This window comes from Procambarus clarkii, chromosome 7 (assembly GCF_040958095.1).
Source record: "Procambarus clarkii isolate CNS0578487 chromosome 7, FALCON_Pclarkii_2.0, whole genome shotgun sequence".
In the NCBI taxonomy this organism is placed as follows: Eukaryota; Metazoa; Arthropoda; class Malacostraca; order Decapoda; family Cambaridae; genus Procambarus; species Procambarus clarkii.
In genome coordinates this window covers 6,613,292-6,631,639 of record NC_091156.1, presented here as the reverse complement: position 1 = coordinate 6,631,639, position 18,348 = coordinate 6,613,292, and the positions used below count along the sequence as shown (strand labels likewise).

Here is an 18,348-nt window from a genome sequence, read left to right as displayed (position 1 = left end):
CAATATTTTCAGGGATATCTGAAAGGGAGCCGGATTTCCCTATCAAATACTTACCCAATGAAAACTAATAGAAGCATATATGAAGGCGTGAGAGGTAAGAAGACAGCGGGAGGAGTTGGAAAGGAATAAAAATAAGAAACCAGATTAAATCACACAATGGGCACTGAAAGAGGCAGATGGAGTCTAGTGCCCCGCCATTGTAATGCATTTCAACTTATGGCCACCAACGAATAAACATTCAGAGGTATGAAGACAAACAATGCAGTCCCTATAAAACAGTAAGGAAGGAGATAGGAGCTACATAAACTTCATGCGTCATTAACCAGCATTTCCTGCAAGGCTCATAAAGAAATGACTCTTGGAACAATTAGACAACACAACTAGCCCACACACATATGCCACTTGCAAGATATCTCAACAATCACTGCAGCAAGAGATTCGATACGTCTATTAGCATGTCTTAAAAACAGCAAAGGCTTAAAATACACTTCCAGTAGAATTAGAATGGAGAGAAACTAGCAGCAGCAGCAGCAGCAGCAAGCAAGATATACGAACAGCAACAGGTAAGATGTAAGAGCAACAGAAGACACGAAGTAAGAGCAGCGTCAGGAAAGACGCAACAGCAAAAGCAACAACAGCAGCGGTAGGTGAGAAACAACATCAACAGCAGCAGGAGCAGCAACAGCAGAAATGCCGGAGAGTTGCGCCTGATGTACGTGTGCGTTTTACTGGTACAAGACTCATAAACCACAACCCAGTGTTAATATTGTTGAGGAAGGAGAGCATGGAGGCGAGGGAGGGAGAGAGAGAGAGAGAGAGAGAGAGAGAGAGAGAGAGAGAGAGAGAGAGAGAGAGAGAGAGAGAGAGAGAGAGAGAGAGAGAGAGAGAGAGAGACAGAGAGAGAGAGACAGACAGACAGACAGACAGACAGAGACAAAGAGACAACCTGACAGTGACACAGCCCCTAACACCAGTTAAGTGTAAGTTGATGATGTGTATCAGAGTAAACTAGTGCAATAATTTTACACGAACAAATTATTTGTAAAGGAAAAATCAACTTGTATATATAAATTTGTCTCTAATATCAAGATAGTGAAAAATAATCGGGAAACAGAGATAACCATCTTCAAAGGAAGATAACTGTAGCGCCCATGATCGAAGATATGTTTAGTACACCTTTATTGTAGTCAGAAATCAAATTAGCTTCACGCTAGACCTGCGTCCGTAAGCACTCTCACATCTGGATTAGGTAAATAAGCGTCAGTTGATGCATAGTTGTGGTCTCAGGTCACAACAGAGGTCTCTAGTGACCTAATGGTTATGAGATGACTAATTCCCAGCTCCGTGAGGACTCATTCATTAACGATGACGAGAGCATCTTCACAACTTCCTCGTCGTTCAAAACCTCAGACTTTTCTTTAGTGTTGGGATTAAGATCTATCAACATCTGGAGGGTTATTAAGACCACCACAAGTGCTTATTGACCAACCATCAAGAGCATAGTTCTGGACTAATATATACTCAGTGGATGAACGAAAAGACCTACCATCAATGTACATTAATTAATTATAACTACATAGATACTGAAGTGAGAAAGTCTCTGTAATCATCTGTTATAATTATATGGTGTACAGGATGGATGTAATTGTTAACGTAATAGTCTCCGTTTAGGTCTGATAAAAGACATTCGGTTTCCTCTGTAATCCTTTTTGCACTATCATTCACAGGATGAACATGGGGTGCACAATTAACTAGCAGCCTTCGGCGGTAACAATCAGTCAATCAGCGTATGCACCGAGAAGCGAATTTTCCCCTCTCCGTGTGTATATCCTCCGACTTCAGAACCATGTAAAATACTGAATGAGTGAGACCAGAACATTGACAAAAGTGCATCAGTAGAGGCCATTGATGGTCAGGGTATTCTAGTATAAGTAGTCTTCCAATCTCTATGACTTTAGAGAAATAAGATCTATATTTAGTTTTTTAATTTTTAATAACTAGGAATTTGCACACTGAAAAAACACCTCCCCAAAAAAACCATAAAGAATTTATGTAACAGTACAAATTTACTAACATTTATCAATATAACTGTTTATCTATATAATCCTTTTACTGTTTTAGAAGCAGGTATGATACAAAAAGAGGAAGGTCGGGAACCACTGTGTTAGCTTACCTAAAAACGTGAAGCCTGAGAACTGTTAGTCAAGTCTGCAAGTACAAAACTGTAAGAACACACCACAGGACGAGCGAGAAAGGTAGAAATGCCATACTTCCATCCATCACGTTCTTGGCAGAGAGAAATCCCATGCTGGAACAACCCAAAAAACGTGTTAAACAGCAGAGACGAAAAGGAATTGGAATGGGAAGATGAAATGAAAGAGGAGAGGGTAGAAAGGGGAAGAGGAAAGGGGAGGAAAGGAGGAGAAGAGGGGTGGAATGGAAGATGTGGGAGGCGAAGAGGAGAATTTGGAGAATTCGGAGGATGCAGCTTGCGTGGAGTTCACGTTGGCAAAACCATTGGAGACATTAAGGGGAATAAATAACAAGGAGATAGAGGTTGTGTGTGAGGGGAAAAATGAGAGTGGAATTAAGAAAATTTTGAGGACGAAAAGGAGCGAAGGAACTAGACAAATGAGAAAATATGAATGAAGGAGGTGCATGGGATAAGGCGTGTCATACAAGATATTCCTTATCCAGAGGACATTAAGATTTCCAGAACAAAAAAAACATAACAGTGAGAATAAACAGAATGAAAAAAAAAGAGAGAAACAATAAATCAGAATGCTTTATAGAGAAAGAAAGGCTTAAGAAAGAAAAAAGATAGCAATATTTGACATTTAAATGGAAAAAGCAATACAGCAAAATATCAGATGAAAGATAAAATAGCAAAACTTCAGTAAGATATAATTTTTTTCCGAGGAAGTGTTGCTGCGCTAGCCACTTTCCCGTCAGACTTTACGTCTGGTTGATGTACCGTAAGACTTTACGTCTGGTTGATGTTCCGTAAGACTTTACGTCTGGTTGATGTTCCGTAAGACTTTACGTCTGGTTGATGTTCCGTAAGACTTTATGTCTGGTTGATGTTCCGTAAGACTTTATGTCTGGTTGATGTTCCGTAAGACTTTACGTCTGGTTGATGTTCCGTAAGACTTTACGTCTGGTTGATGTTCCGTAAGACTTTACGTCTGGTTGATGTTCCGTAAGACTTTACGTCTGGTTGATGTTCCGTAAGACTTTACGTCTGGTTGATGTTCCGTAAGACTTTACGTCTGGTTGATGTTCCGTAAGACTTTACGTCTGGTTGATGTACCGTAAGACGTTAAGGAACAATATTGTATCTGTTAAGAATAGCAAATCAGGTCATGCAAATAAGACTGAATATTCAAAATGTAAAATATCTTTTCATTTAACTTTTGATCTGCATATATAAAAAAGGCATAATTTTATAAAGGCTTTTGTGAAAAGGACTCCTTTTTATATTTGATTAAGGAAAAAAAATACTGTGCTGTATGTACTGATGTCAGAAGTAAATTTTGTTATATACAAGTAAAAAAAAAAACTTAAATATTTGATTATGTAAAAAAAAAACCTTTACATTTGTTTATAGAAAAAAATAACTTCTATATAACATTACGTAAAAAACTAAGCACTTTATTTTTGTTTACGTACGAAAAAGGGGAACCCTTGAGAATAAGAGAAGGAGTCGGAACCCAGGAGCCGGAACGACGCAAGTCTAAGGAAACTGCAAGACGGAAAGGCAAGCCACACATCAAAACACTAGGTAATGGATATGGATAGTGTGGTAATTACAATACCATTACCATTCATTCATCACACGCCGGCTATTCGTCTTCTTCCAAGGCAGAATCTTCGAGCAAGGAAAATAAAAACTACAGAAATTCTTGTATGCATCAGTGGGATTTGAATATTTGTAATTTTGGCTTTGTAAGGATAATCAGAGAGAGAGAGAGAGAGAGAGAGAGAGAGAGAGAGAGAGAGAGAGAGAGAGAGAGAGAGAGAGAGAGAGAGAGAGAGAGGGGCAGGAAAGACTCCGTGTGCATATGTATATATTTTTCTTGTATTAAGTAATGATGGATAGTGATCACAATGATGACAAATGGATGTGATTTATGGTGTTCCGGTATACAATTAAATGTCCCTTACAGCAATCACAATCCCCCGCATATCGTGCACCAAGCTCTCATAGACTCGTGTGTGTGTGTGTGTGTGTGTGTGTGTGTGTGTGTGTGTGTGTGTGTGTGTGTGTGTGTGTGTGTGTGTGTGTGTGTGTGTGAGTGAGTGTTTGTGTGTGTGTTTGTGTGTGTGTGTGTGTGTGTGTGTGTGTGTGTGTGTGTGTGTGTGTGTGTGTGTGTGTATGTGAGTGTTTGTGTGTGTGTGTGTGTGTGTGTGTGTGTGTGTGTGTGTGTGTGTGTGTGTGTGTGTGTGTGTGTGTGTGTGTGTGCGTGCGTGTTTGTGTGTGTGTGTGTGTGTGTCCAGGCAGAATTCAACCTATCCTCACACTTAACAGCTCGTATTTGTTACGGAATCAATCAATCCGTTAAAATTATGATGTATTTGTTAAAACATAATACCACCGTAATATTAATGTACTTTACACATTGGCTACATTAGATTTGGTGGACTACCTGGATTCGTACGCTTCTGACAAGGCAAATAGAGTTGCATTTTTTAACGAAAAAAATCAAATTACATATATATTTAGCTTCCATATTAATTATAACTAAACAATTATTGTAAGAATCGGAATAGCATCAATTTTATGTAATATCAATAATGATAACTAAATAAAAATACGTTCCGATAGTAGTCGACCACTTCGGGCTCACCATAGCCCGTGCTACTTGGAACTTTTTGTTCCAGGTAACGAATCTTAAACAGGTGGTACAGTGAGCACAGGTAGTACAGTGAGTACAGGTGGTACAGTGAGTACAGGTGGAACAGTGAGTACAGGCGGTACAATGAGTACAGGAGGTACAATGAGTACAGGTGGAACAATGAGTACAATTGTTACAGTGAGTACATGGATGCAATGAGTACAAGGAGTGCATTAAGTACAAAGGCTACAATGAGTATAGACAGTATGATGTCTACAAGGGGTACAATGAGTACAGAGAGAACAATGAGTACAGGGGGTACAATGAGTGCAGGGGCTACAATGAGTACACTGGCTACAATGAGAACAGGAGGGGGGGGGAATGAGTATAGGGGATTACAATGAGTACAAGGGCTGCAATGAGTACATGGGCTACAATGTGTACAGAAGGGTCAATGAGTACAGGGGGACACAATGAGTACAGGGGGGGGGGGGGTACGATAAGTATAGGGGCTACAATGAGTACAGGTGCTACAATGAGGTAGCTGGGGATGCAACACACACACACACACACACACAGAAAGCAGCCCGTAACAGCTGTCTAACTCCCAAGTACCTATTTACTGCTAGAAAACAGGTGCATCAGGGTGAAAGAAACTATGCCCATTTGTCTCAGTTGACTCCGGGAATCGAACCCGGGCCACGGGATTTCGAGTCCCGCACGCTGTCCACTCAGCTACCAGACCCCTGTGTGTGTGTGCGCGCACGCGCGGGCAATCGGTGGTGTGTGAATGTATATTAGAATTACGAAGAAAGAAAGTTATAACGCCGTGGACCCATTTGGGAGCCGAAACCTCAGCCTTTCATTACTACACTCTTTCCCCTTGAGCTTCTAACATTATGAAGGTTGTCTAATTACCAGCTCCTTAGCATGCAAACCACGATTATCATTATTCTATTGAAAAAAAGAGGATCCTACCGCACTCGACGCGGGCATAAAATTAAGCTAATCTTCCCCCACTCGGCGTTGTTGTGAGCGGGTCGCGGGGTCGCCAGTCATCGCCAGCCAACGCGATTTTTTGGCAGTTCGTAATCTGGCGTCCGGTTCCTGCCCTTGGCTTTGGCTGAGAGCCAAGTTTGATACTTTTTTGAGAGAGAAGTGCTAGGAGCTCCGTTTTCTTCGTAATGTTGGGTGGCTTTGATGTGTTTTAGGGTTTTATATATAAATAAATTGTTTAAGGAACACTACGTATCCTATGGAATATGTGTTATAAGTATTAGTATGGAGGGAAAATAGGTTTTTATATATGTATAATTATCTTGCTTTTGCTGAACGTATGCCACCAAATGGCCTTTCAGTTATCTTATAATCTGATTATCTTACAGGACTTATACACAATACTTTCTTGAATGCAATTATCATAAGTCCAGGCAAAACTCGCTACTGTTTATGTCCGGACATTTTCAGCGATCTGCGGCAGAAACCGGACACAGCATTCCTGACTGACAGGTCGGCGGCGCGTGATTGGCAGGTAGAGCGCGTGGGAGGAGCGAAGAGAAGATGGATGGACGTGATTGGTCGGCTTGTGGGGTGGGAGGAGCTTAAGGTGACGCCCATGGGAGAATGTTCAGGCGCCGAGCTGTCCCGACTGACGATATCCGCGCTAGAATAACATTATACATTTTCCTTTTAATTTAATTTCATATTTATGATTATGTAAACGCTTGACAAGTATGTGGATATACAGCGCTGTGTGGTTGAATGGTTGTGTATTAATGCTATATAGGTTAGCTATATATATTTCTCTCAGTCTGAGCTCATAGCAGTCAAGTCAGTTCTCGCTCAAAATGTAAACAATTCAATGATCGCCGCAGCATGCCATAGATTAATAAGTTTATAGATGCAAATAAGCACATATGAGTTAAGGAAAACAGGTCTTTTGGTTCCATACGAGGCAGCTTCAATTTCCATCCACTCAATTTTTTTTTATTAATAAATGAGGTACATCTGCATTAGTGCAGCTACCCTAGACTATATGAAGTGGAGTACAGTGTGTCAAAAAAGCTAACTAGGTGATGCTAAAAAATCCACATCACACAGGATGGTTAGTCATACAGAGACATGTGATGGTCAGTCTGCACTGGCAGCCTCATTCATATGTATGTCTAACCTACGCTTGAAACAATCCAGTGTTCCCACTTCTACCCGGTAATTTGTTCCAAAAATAAAAAACCAGCTTCCATAGCAGGAATAATAATAATGTTTTAGACTGCATTAAGAATACAAAATAAATTTGAAATATTATTAACAAATTATAACAATTGATTTTATGAGTAATAGTTATAGTATACGAAGAAAAACATGAATTTAAGCTTTAAGAAAATATATATATATATATATATATATATATATATATCGTACCTAGTAGCCAGAACGCACTTCTCGGCCTACTATACAAGGCCCGATTTGCCTTATAAGCCAAGTTTTCCTGAATTAACATATTTTCTCTAATTTTTTTCTTATGAAATGATAAAGCTACCCATTTCATTATGTATGAGGTCAATTTTTTTTTATTGGAGTTTAAATTAACGTAGATATATGACCGAACCTAACCAACCCTCCCTAACCTAACCTAACCTATCTTTATAGGTTAGGTTAGGTTAGGTAGCCTAAAAAGCTAGGTTAGGTTAGGTTAGGTAGTCGAAAAACAATTCATGAAAACTTGGCTTATTAGGCAAATCGGGCCTTGCATAGTAGGCCGAGAAGTGCGTTCTGGCTACTAGGTACGACATATATATATATATATATATATATATATATATATATATATATATATGTCGTACCTAGTAGCCAGAACTCACTTCTCAGCCTACTATTCAAGGCCCGATTTGCCTAATAAGCCAAGTTTTCATGAATTAATGTTTTTTCGTCTACCTAACCTACCTAACCTAACCTAACCTAGCTTTTTTTGGCTACCTAACCTAACCTTACCTATAAATATAGGTTAGGTTAGGTTAGGTAGGGTTGGTTAGGTTCGGTCATATATCTACGTTAATTTTAACTCCAATAAAAAAAAATTGACCTCATACATAGAGGAAAGGGTTGCTTTATCATTTCATAAGAAAAAAATTATAGTAAATATATTAATTCAGGAAAACTTGGCTTATTAGGCAAATCGGGCCTTGAATAGTAGGCTGAGAATTGAGTTCTGGCTACTAGGTACGACATATATATATATATATATATATATATATATATATATATATATATATATATAAATAATATATATATATATATATATATATATATATATATATATATATATAAATAATATATATATATATATATATATATATATATATATATATATATATATATATATATATACACAATGGTTGTTCAAATACACATATGCGCACTCAAAATATGTGTACATACACACATACACCGGCACATTAGGGGCGCTGGTTGCTGTGTGGATAGCACGCTGGACCCATAATCCTGTAGCCGGGTTCGATTCCCGGTGCCGGCGAGAAACAAAAATGGGCAATTTCTTTCACTCTGATGCACCTGTTACCTAGCAGTAAATAGATACCTGGGAGTTAGCCAGCTGTTACGGGCTGCTTCCTGTGTGTGTGTGAAACAAACACCATTGAATCAGACACACAGTCACACACTTGTATCAGGTAAATAGACATACACTTGTATTAAGTATACAGACACACACACACACACACTTGTACCAGGTATACAGCCCCCTCCACACACTTGTATGGACCCACAGTACTGTAATAATTATTAATCATGGGAATAGTAGGCATCCATCAGTCTCAGGAGACTGGAGTTGGGCTCTGGTGGTCGGTCGTGAGTGGCCTCTCCAGGGCGCAAAGCCAGGTAGGTTAATACGGAGGAGAAGCTGTTACCCAAGCAGCAGGTTCCCCCTCTCCACGGCGCCGAAAGTCTCCAATGGAAAGATAAGCTCCAATACGATTGGTTCTAGCGCCGTCGCAGGAACTGTCAGCTAGGGGCTCCAGCTCCGGAGGTTACCTCGAAGTTAGTAAAAGAAGGCACAGGGACTCCAAACCCGGAGACCGCCGTGGTCGGGGCCGGAGAAGAACCACCCCAGCAAGGGCAAGAACGACCCCAGCCTCCTGAAGCAGAACTTGGGCTGCACGAGCCCCAGGAGGTGGACGGCCCGATTCCGCATCTACGGATTCCAGATCGTCACAGCCCTCTTTCACCCGACGCCGGCTTTATCACAGGAATACAGCATTGTATATAATACACTCCAAAAAATTAGTTAAAATCCTTGCAATGCAGAAAGTACTCTGAGTACTGTACGTCTGTATCGACAATGAGTTGATGGTACTATGAGTACATGGTAGTATGGTGAGTAGTATGAATTATGCAGACGATGAAGTCACATAAACGCGGCTGAAGATATGATGACCCAACCACGCATCGGAGAGTGCAGAAACCGCGACGTTTTGGTCGGTCCTGGACCATTATCTAGTCGTGGGAATTTTGTTAATAGTGGTTATCTGGTTGGTGTGATTGTAGTTGTGGTTATAAGGCTTTTGGTGGTTATGTTTTTTGTAGTAGTGGTTGTGTGAGGGAATTATGTTTGTAGTGGTTGGAGTGATTGTGATTTGTTATGGCTGGGGGTTTAAGTTAGGTTAGGATTATTTAGATTTTTTTCTGAATATGGGAAAAGAATGGGAGTACCTGTTTGCAATTAATGGTTTTTTAAGATAATTCGGCACTTATGATGCATAATTTAAGTCATGGAAAGTCTTCGAAATGGTCTTGGTAGTCGTGGGGTCTTGGAAAGGGGACAGGGGACGTGGGTGAAAAGGGACTATGTTGACGTAGATGGAAAGAAAAAGGGGAGGGGAAGAGAGGGGGAAGATTGGAAGAGCAGATGGAGAAGAGAGAAAGAGAGAGAGAGAGGAAGCTAGTGGGTGCTGGTAGAGAGGAGGAGACGAAGAGGGTGACATGGGGAAAGAGAGGGAGATGGGGAAAATTGTGGGTAGTAGGAAGAGCAGGTAAGAGGGGAAGAAGAGGGTTGAAAGGGGAAATGGGGTAATTTTTGTGGTGAGGGAAGAGAAAGGCGGAGGTGTGTGTGTGTGTGTTTGTGTATTCACCTTGTTGTGCTTGAGGAGATTAAGCTCTGGCTTTTGGTGCTGCCTCTCAATTAGCAATTATCTGGTGTACAGATTCCTGAGGCTACTGGGCTTTATCATATCTACATTTGAAACCGTGTAAGGAGTCAGCCTCCACCACATCACTGCCTAATGCATTCCATCTGTTGTGGAATCAGTACTCTGACACTGAAAAAAATCTTTCTAACGTCTCTGTGGTTCATTTTGATGCTGTTTCCACCTGTGTCCCCTTGATCGCGTACCACCCTTGTTAAACAGTTTATCTTTATCCACCCTGTAAATTCCTCTGAGAATTTTGTAGGTAGTGATAATGTCTCCCCGAGCTCTCCTGTCTTCCAGCGACGTGAGGTGCATTTCACGCAACCTTTCCTTGTAACTCATGCCTCTTAGTTCTGGGACTCGCATAGTGGCATACATTTGAACTTTTTCCAACTTCGTCTTGTGCTTGACAAGGTACGGGCTCCATGCTGGGGCCGTATGCTCGCAACCGTGTGTGTGTGTGTGTGTGTGTGTGTGTGTGTGTGTGTGTGTGTGTGTGTGTGTGTGTGTGTGTGTGTGTGTGTGTGTGTGTGTGTGTCCATAAAACCATCAAATTCTTCACATTTTAGCAGGACACAGACATCCAGGTGCCGGAAAATATCGTTCAGCAGCTCCTCAAGTCATCGTTTTTCGTCTCTCCAGCAGAGATAGTCCCCTCCACCTTGACCGGACGAAACAATCTGGGACACAAAGTTCATAAAATTTTCCGGTCCTATTACAGTTATCAATGGATGCGATTCTACTGTCTTCTTAATCATTGGGTTTGATTAAGACAACGTGTCATCTGGTCAAGGACTGCGGCTTACATTTGCTGAGATCCCAGCATCAATTTGTCATAAGAATCATCGCCTGCTGCAGGAAGGAGGGTGGATGGGGGGTGGGGAGAGTGGTTGGACAGGTGGGCTGGTGACTTGCAAAGTGGAAGGGAGTTATTGGTGGAGATGGGGGAGGAGGTGACTGGTGGATGTGGTGAGGAAAGACTGGCTAAGTGGTGGGACGTAATTGGTGGAGAAGAGTGATTGCGAGTGTTTCGGTTGAATGGTGGGCAGTGATTGGGGAAATGCTGGGAATTGTGGGGGAGTGGTGAGTCCTGTGTTATTCAACATTTTCGTAAACGACTTCCCTCAACCAGAATATACAGTAGCGACATCATATCGCCCAATTTCCCGACGATGTAACATATATAATATCATCACATGCAGGGTGGGGTGGGAAGGAAGAGCAAAAAGTTTGCCTTTAGATCAAGAACAGTGAACACACAACTAGCTTTAACTGCAAATGGGGAAAGTAAATGAACGAGATCCAAATAAGTACTTTCGATTATACGGCATATACCTTAGAAAAACATAAAGAGTTCGCATTCGGAGTGAACCTATAGCCATCAAGAACACAAAAACAGTCCTCGGCTATATCAACCGAATTCTCAACTCCACCCTGATGTCTCTCAAAATACATCAATAGCTAAAAATCTTCCTGTTAAAGCTCTACAGATTTAACCCACATCCCATCCCATGTTATGCTCCACCTTTACAAAATGATAATCAGACAGGCCATATTATCCATACCTCCCGCTTGAACCTGACGACCTGAGCCAACCAACGGTTAATCCAAGAGTTCAAAATAGGAAACTTCCTTCCACGGCAAACATCTCCCTAAACGACCGAGAGAGAGAACCAAAGAGCTTCACAGATCACTTAAAAATGATACTCTTAAACATCCGTATCAGCCATCTGTCCAGGAAGGAATTATATTGGATGAAACACTTCTACATTCAAATTATTATGTATTAGCGATAAGACCTACCATTAATGTATAATGACTTACTGTAAATATATAGCTCTTGAAATAGAACTTTCTCTGTAACTAGCTGACATGTAACTATAAGGTGTGAAGGATAGATGAAATTGTTTATGTAATAATCTAAGATGAGCAGGCGATGAGTTACAATAACATGGCTGAAGTATGTTGACCGGCAGCAACAATCAATCAATACATCCCAGATAAGGAAGATGTCTTCGTAATCAATAACACCACAAACGCCTACGACATTCAAGAACCACCTCATCGAACAAGAAGAATCCCCTACAGCAAAAAAGTATTAAAACACATCCATAGCTCCCAACTTTCCAAAACCCCGCAACCTGAATGACCTCCCAGCGGATCCAGAAGAGTGGATCTTCCCTGACTAAGTCTTCACTTGATGGAAGAACTAAAAAAAATCTTAAGAGCAAGCCATGCACAAAACTTTTGATATATGAAGAAGCTACCATGACGAGGCTTAAGCCAACAGCCTACTACCACATTGGGACCTTCACCAGTCAGACCAGTTGTTATAGGAAGAATTCACCAACACACATCAACTTTATCACAATATCACACCCATTCCCAAACCATAATGGGCAGGCTACTACCCTTTTCATAGCACTCATACTCAATCCTCATCCTATTTCCTGATTTCTAATTCACATTCTTCTTCCCCCCATTCCTTGCCGAACCCTTTGGTCATGGAACCGAGTGATTGGTGAATGACGTAAAGTGGGATTGGTTGAGTTGTGAGCGTGGTGGGGAAGTTATTGGTGGATGCGGTTAAGAGGGATTGGTTGAGTATGGAGTAATTTGTGGGTTTATGGATGTGGTGGGGAGCATTAGTAGAGTGGTGAGGAGTGGTCTGGTGGGGAGTGACTGGTGTAGTGGAGTGGTGAAGAGTGACTTATAGTGGAGAGGTGAGGGTGGGAATTGTGCAGTGTTTGTGAGTGTATGGCTCAGAAGACTGGAAGATTGGTGTGAGAACTAAAGGAATTTCATTTTACTTGTTGTGTGGGTATCTTCATGTTCCTTAATTTTGTATATAAGTACTATATTTATATAATTTTATCTCAAATAGTCTCTTTCTCCATTTCTCTAATTACTCGTTTTTCTGCATCATCAGTTCCTCTGCTCCCTCCCTCTTATTTCTTAACGTCTTTCTTCTCTTCATATTTTCTTATTTCTTCACCCTTCTTTACCTCCCCACCTTACACCATTCTCCTCCCTCCATTAGCTCTCCCTCCCGCTCTCCCATTGACCCTTCTCCCTCTTAGCAGTTTTTACAGCCGGCTCTCTCTTAACTAACTCCTCTTTTACCCTCGACAGTCTCGTCCGGACAGGCCAGAGGTTATAACTCTTGGCCAATAGCCTCATTCGATCACCACGTCCTCTTTCTATTCTCCTATCCTCCAGTTTGACTTCTTTAGCAATCCCTCTCAGTTTTTAATTCCTGCGTGTTTCTAATGCTTTGGCTTTAAATGCATTTATTTGTATTTCCAGATAATGTTTTTCAATACTGTACTTGCATTAATCTTTAGAACAAAATACATGACAAATATGGCAAGAAACAATAACTTCATTAGATTTGTTAATTAGAGTAGGATTGGTATTTATTTAATCTCTTACAAGGACCAAAAACCTTTACAAAAAGTGCATATTCACCCTAATACAGGCGATGAGTCACAATAACGTGGCTAAAGTAAGTTGACCAGACCACACACTAGAAGGTGAAGGGACGACGACGTTTCGGTCCGTCCTGGACCATTCTCAAGTCGACTGTGAACATTATTCACCCCAATCTCATCCATTTCTATCACATTTTCTTTGGAACTTCCTACAAAGGTCGATGTTCATCTGAACTAGTCATATACAATATTGTTTATATAAATAATGCTTCATTGGCCATATGCAAAAAATAATGCTTTCACATCATTTCATATGAGTGTGCATATACATTTAATATTTTTTAAACGACCGCTTTGGAAAATTATATGACGGTTACAGGAATAACGAACACATTTGATGGGAAAAGGATGTTCAACAGAATTTGTGCATATATATAAGTTGGAAAATTTTTTATATAAATAGATAAATGTTAAATATTTTTCCAAAATATATCTCAGACAAAAATATTTTAAGTGTAGATATTCAGTATCAGGTAAGGAATTAGGAGAGTTTTTGCTATTTTATGACTGGTAATTATGTCTTTTAGACATTAAATGATAATTTAAAAAGAGAAAGTACATATATTTCACAAGTTCATGAGAATAAGAGCCTTTCTTGCCTACCTTTTGTTGGTTCTAGGAATCAACGTCCCCTTGACCCAGTCTCTGACTGGGTGGAGGAGAAAGAGATGAGAAAGTTTGTGGTAAAAGGAGAACGCTTCAACAATTGTGCTCAAGTAAGCTGATAAGACAAATAATTTTCCTCAAAAACCCCATAAGAGAAATGCTGTAGTTTGACATTTTCCAAGATTTGGGAGCAATCCTCAAGACAAGGGCAACTGAGAAAGCAAAGATAAAGCAACTGAGACGTCAAACTACTTGTGAAGCTGAGAGAAATGTCCAACTTTTTGAAAGAACTCTTAGCAATAAAAAATATATGAGGTATCAAAGAACAAATGACTGTATTAAAGGTAAAGTTGACGTAAGATTCTTGTAGTAAATCTGGTAAGCTGTTTGAACTTTTTTTAATGTAACTGGGTAAAGCTTAACTTTGTTATCGCTGAATCTGATAATGTTGCAAATGCCTTGTACAATGTTTCCTTACAAGTAACTCTGCAAGAACCTATAAAAAAAAGGTTTCTACGTCTGACACTAATTTCCTTCTCCTCTTTGCTTTCTTTTTCGGGGGGAGAAAGGGGGGGGGGGATTTTAATCAACGCTTACCACATCATATATTTTTTTTTCATCCATCAACTTCTTACTCCATTTTTTGCCTTTTATTCTTCACCATCCTTGCCTCCTACTTCTCTTCTTTCGTGGCTTGGGTGATATCCCTCTCTCTCGACCCTTTTAGACTGAGACGATTATTTCTCGGTGATGTCAGCCGGGGTGCGTCTCTGAGACATTCACGCCCCCCTAACTCCTGGCAACCTTCCTGCCTCCTCGACTGTGGGGCCTCCACCTTCACCATCTTCCTTAAGACCCCACTCACCCCTAGCTCCCTTTCCTCACTTCCCCCACTCTCTCTCTCTCCCTCCCTCCCCCCCTTCTCTCTTTCTCTTTCCCTCCTCCCCCCCCCCTCTCTCTCTCTGGCTTTCTCTGATCTTTTTACCTGTAAAGTGCATCTCGGCCACCCTTCCACACACACTTTCTTAGAATTAGTGATAATGATACAACAAGTAAGGTACAGTGAACATTGTCACCTTTGCACACTGCAATCTGCTAATGGATCTAGTCAAACATATTTCCATCCCACACACTTCCCTCGCTTCATGACCTATCATCATACTTTCCCCTCTTCAGAATTCTAGCTAACCACCATGTATTTCCATGTCCTCTATTCTCTCGGTGAAATCGACACCAGTAATTCCATCTATTATCATACTATCATACAAGAGGAGCCACACATCTATGGATCATCCAATAAAATTAGCAGACTTCTAGATGTTACTTCTGCTCAGCTTAGACTCGGTTACAAGTATCTCTGGGAATTCTAATTATCTGCTGATGTAGACTTGACCAAATGTAAACTGTGTCAACAAAATTATTCGCACACCCTCCGTCACTATGTGATGGAGTGCGAAAAGATAATTGAATTCAGAGACAATTCTATAACAAATGTTCCTGAGATGTGTAAATATTTCATTCAAAGTTATATGCTTCCAGAAATCCTAGCCAAATATCCCCAGTTTGCTAACTGTAGGTAGTAACTAAGTGATTGTAACCTATCCACAACTGCCCACTGGATGGGGGGAGGGTGTGCAGGACAATCATATCAATTGTGACACTAGCTCTCCACACATGTCAGTTGCTTAATTTAGAAACTGTAGTTGTGGTCGATCTCGAACCCATTGATGATGTGACGATGTGTATTGAATTTCGTGGCTAGCTCCTCAAGATTGTAACTTGCTTAGCTAAATGATTTGTAGGGTTCAGTCTCTGAGCCCATTTTTTTTTTAATTTTGCCCCGAGGGGCGAGTTTATTGGGCAGCCCCACTCATCCTGTGAGTGGACACACCGCCATAGCAGCATATTGAGTGGCGCTGTTCAATAAACTTGCCCCTCGGGGCAAAATTAAGAAAAAAATGGCTCAGGTACTGAACCCTACAAATCATTTAGCAAAGCAAGTTACAATCTTGATGAGCTAGCCACAAACCCCCATTATGTGCCTCTGTAACGCTTTCCACCACCGCCCACAAGATGGGTATGGGGTGCATAATAAATGAACTAAACTAAAACTATTCTCCCACTCCTAGCCCCACACACACCCTCCCACCTCTACCCACTTACACTCTCTCACCCATAACCATCCCACACGCTCCTCTCCCACTCCTAACCACACATATTCTCCCATCCCTTAACCCTCAACCACTGATCGCTGAAGAATAAATAGTACAGCTATCACAAATGTATACACAAGTGAAAACATTTGTACACAAATGGCCACCCAACATTACAATAAAGTAATAGTCAACCGACCCTAGCAAACCTTAAACAGCCAACGCTAATTTAATCACTTAATCTTTGCCCCGGGAAATTAGCTTTACTGGGATTTAGCAGTTGAAATCTGCAGATAAACTAAATAAATGGAAAGCAATGATTTTCCCTCAATCACACCTATAAGCACATTCAAACTACCTGAATGCAGGTGTTGCAAAGCTAGAATGTCCTTACCTAACAGAAGTATTGTATGTTGGATACAGACCAACGGAGTCGTACTTTAAGTCCAACCACTAAGCATCAAGTCTAACTCTAGAAAAAACATTCTAACCTTGTCAGATCATCATCATTAACGCGCCACAGTGACGCGTCTCTCAACATCAACAATCATGCTGTCAGAGGGAGGCGAAAACCTTCACACAAACAGCACGTATTACATAGAAGAAGTAAGAATGGTATTAAAAAGGTTTCGTTCATGCTCTTGGTATCTAGATCCGGGTATTGACTATTTAATTTTAAAGTCAAATATTAAAGGAAGGATTAAGAGGGAGAAAGAGAGAAATGGGAATTGAAGTGGATAAACAAAACGAAGACAATAATTGTGTCCTGAAACACGACTTTTTCTCCCTGGAATATTCTAATTATATGTATATATAAAATTTGCATGAAAGAAAACAAAGTTTGCATACCATTTACATATTCATGAGACCATTAGGAACGAGAAACTGCAGACGTTTAAGAAACACCAAAGAATGTCAAATACTGTGTCTGTGTGTGTATACTCACCTGTGTGTGCCTGCAGGGTCGAGCTTTAGCTCTAGCCTGGGTTTAAAGCCGATAACGGTCTAATGTAGAGACTCTCGACCAAATTGTCTATCTAATTTACTATTTAAACTATGAATGAAGTTCGCTTTTGCAAACTACTCGTTTAGTTTATATAATTTTCCTATAAACATAAATGCTAAAAACAACATTTCAGCATCTCTGTTGCTAATCTGTTTCTCAAGCTTCTATCCGAGCCATCTTCTTATATAGGTATTCTTTATGAACATCGTTTTTTCCACTGTCAATTCTCCTAAGCATTTTATATGTCTTTATCAAGTCTCCTCTATCTCTCTCTCCTTTCTAGCCCGGCTATGTCCAACTCTTTCAGTCTATTTTCATATCCCTACCACCACCATCTGCCACACATATGTTGAACCCACTCCTTTCCTCTCCAAGAAAAACTCATTTCACGCTTTTGTTATACCAGGATATACTGTAAATGAATACCCCTTGAGATGACTCTATCTGGGAGCTTGCTTAGTTAGTGCTGTTACTTAGATTCTTGTGTCAGTTTCTTAACCACTGATAAATATCACCTAAGTTGGGGACAATAAAGAATATTATAAATTAATTGGCTTCTTACTCATCTTGATCTTATTGATGCGTTATTCTTGTTTCTTTTAAATTATTTAAATACTTATATTAATTATTTACTTATATCATTCAATACAAGTATGAATAAAAATGAAACAATATAAGCCATACGAAGCATGGCCTTCATGAGCAGTCTGAAGGTGCTGATTAACAAATCAGATTCCACATCTGATAAGTATTAACTGAAGAACATCAGAGCACGTGAAATATTCCAAAGAGATTATTGGATAGTAGAGATGGAAAGAATAAGCTGGGAGGAGGAGGAAGAGGAGAAGGAGAAGGAGGAGGAGCACTATTGACACAACAACACTGGATCTTTGAGAAAACAGAGACTCCGGAGGTAACCAGCTAAACGGGACTATATAACAGGTATGACAACGGTAGATACCATGAAGGTAGCGGCAGCCGTTACTTCAAGCCCTCCACTGAATACAGTATAGCTAAAGGAGGAATACGACAGTGCCACGATAAATCCCTGAAGGT

The 18,348-nt window shown here is 40.4% G+C and overlaps 1 long non-coding RNA gene across 1 annotated transcript in view; it reads right to left on the bottom strand.

Moving 5' to 3' along the window:
* Positions 1-18,348, bottom strand: part of LOC123761328 (uncharacterized) — a 57,756-nt gene that overhangs the window by 32,881 nt on the left and 6,527 nt on the right. Inside the window, exon 2 of the long non-coding RNA XR_006773218.2 lies at positions 2,174-2,308. This is a non-coding gene — a long non-coding RNA (uncharacterized lncRNA). The remainder of the gene's footprint in view (positions 1-2,173; positions 2,309-18,348) is intronic.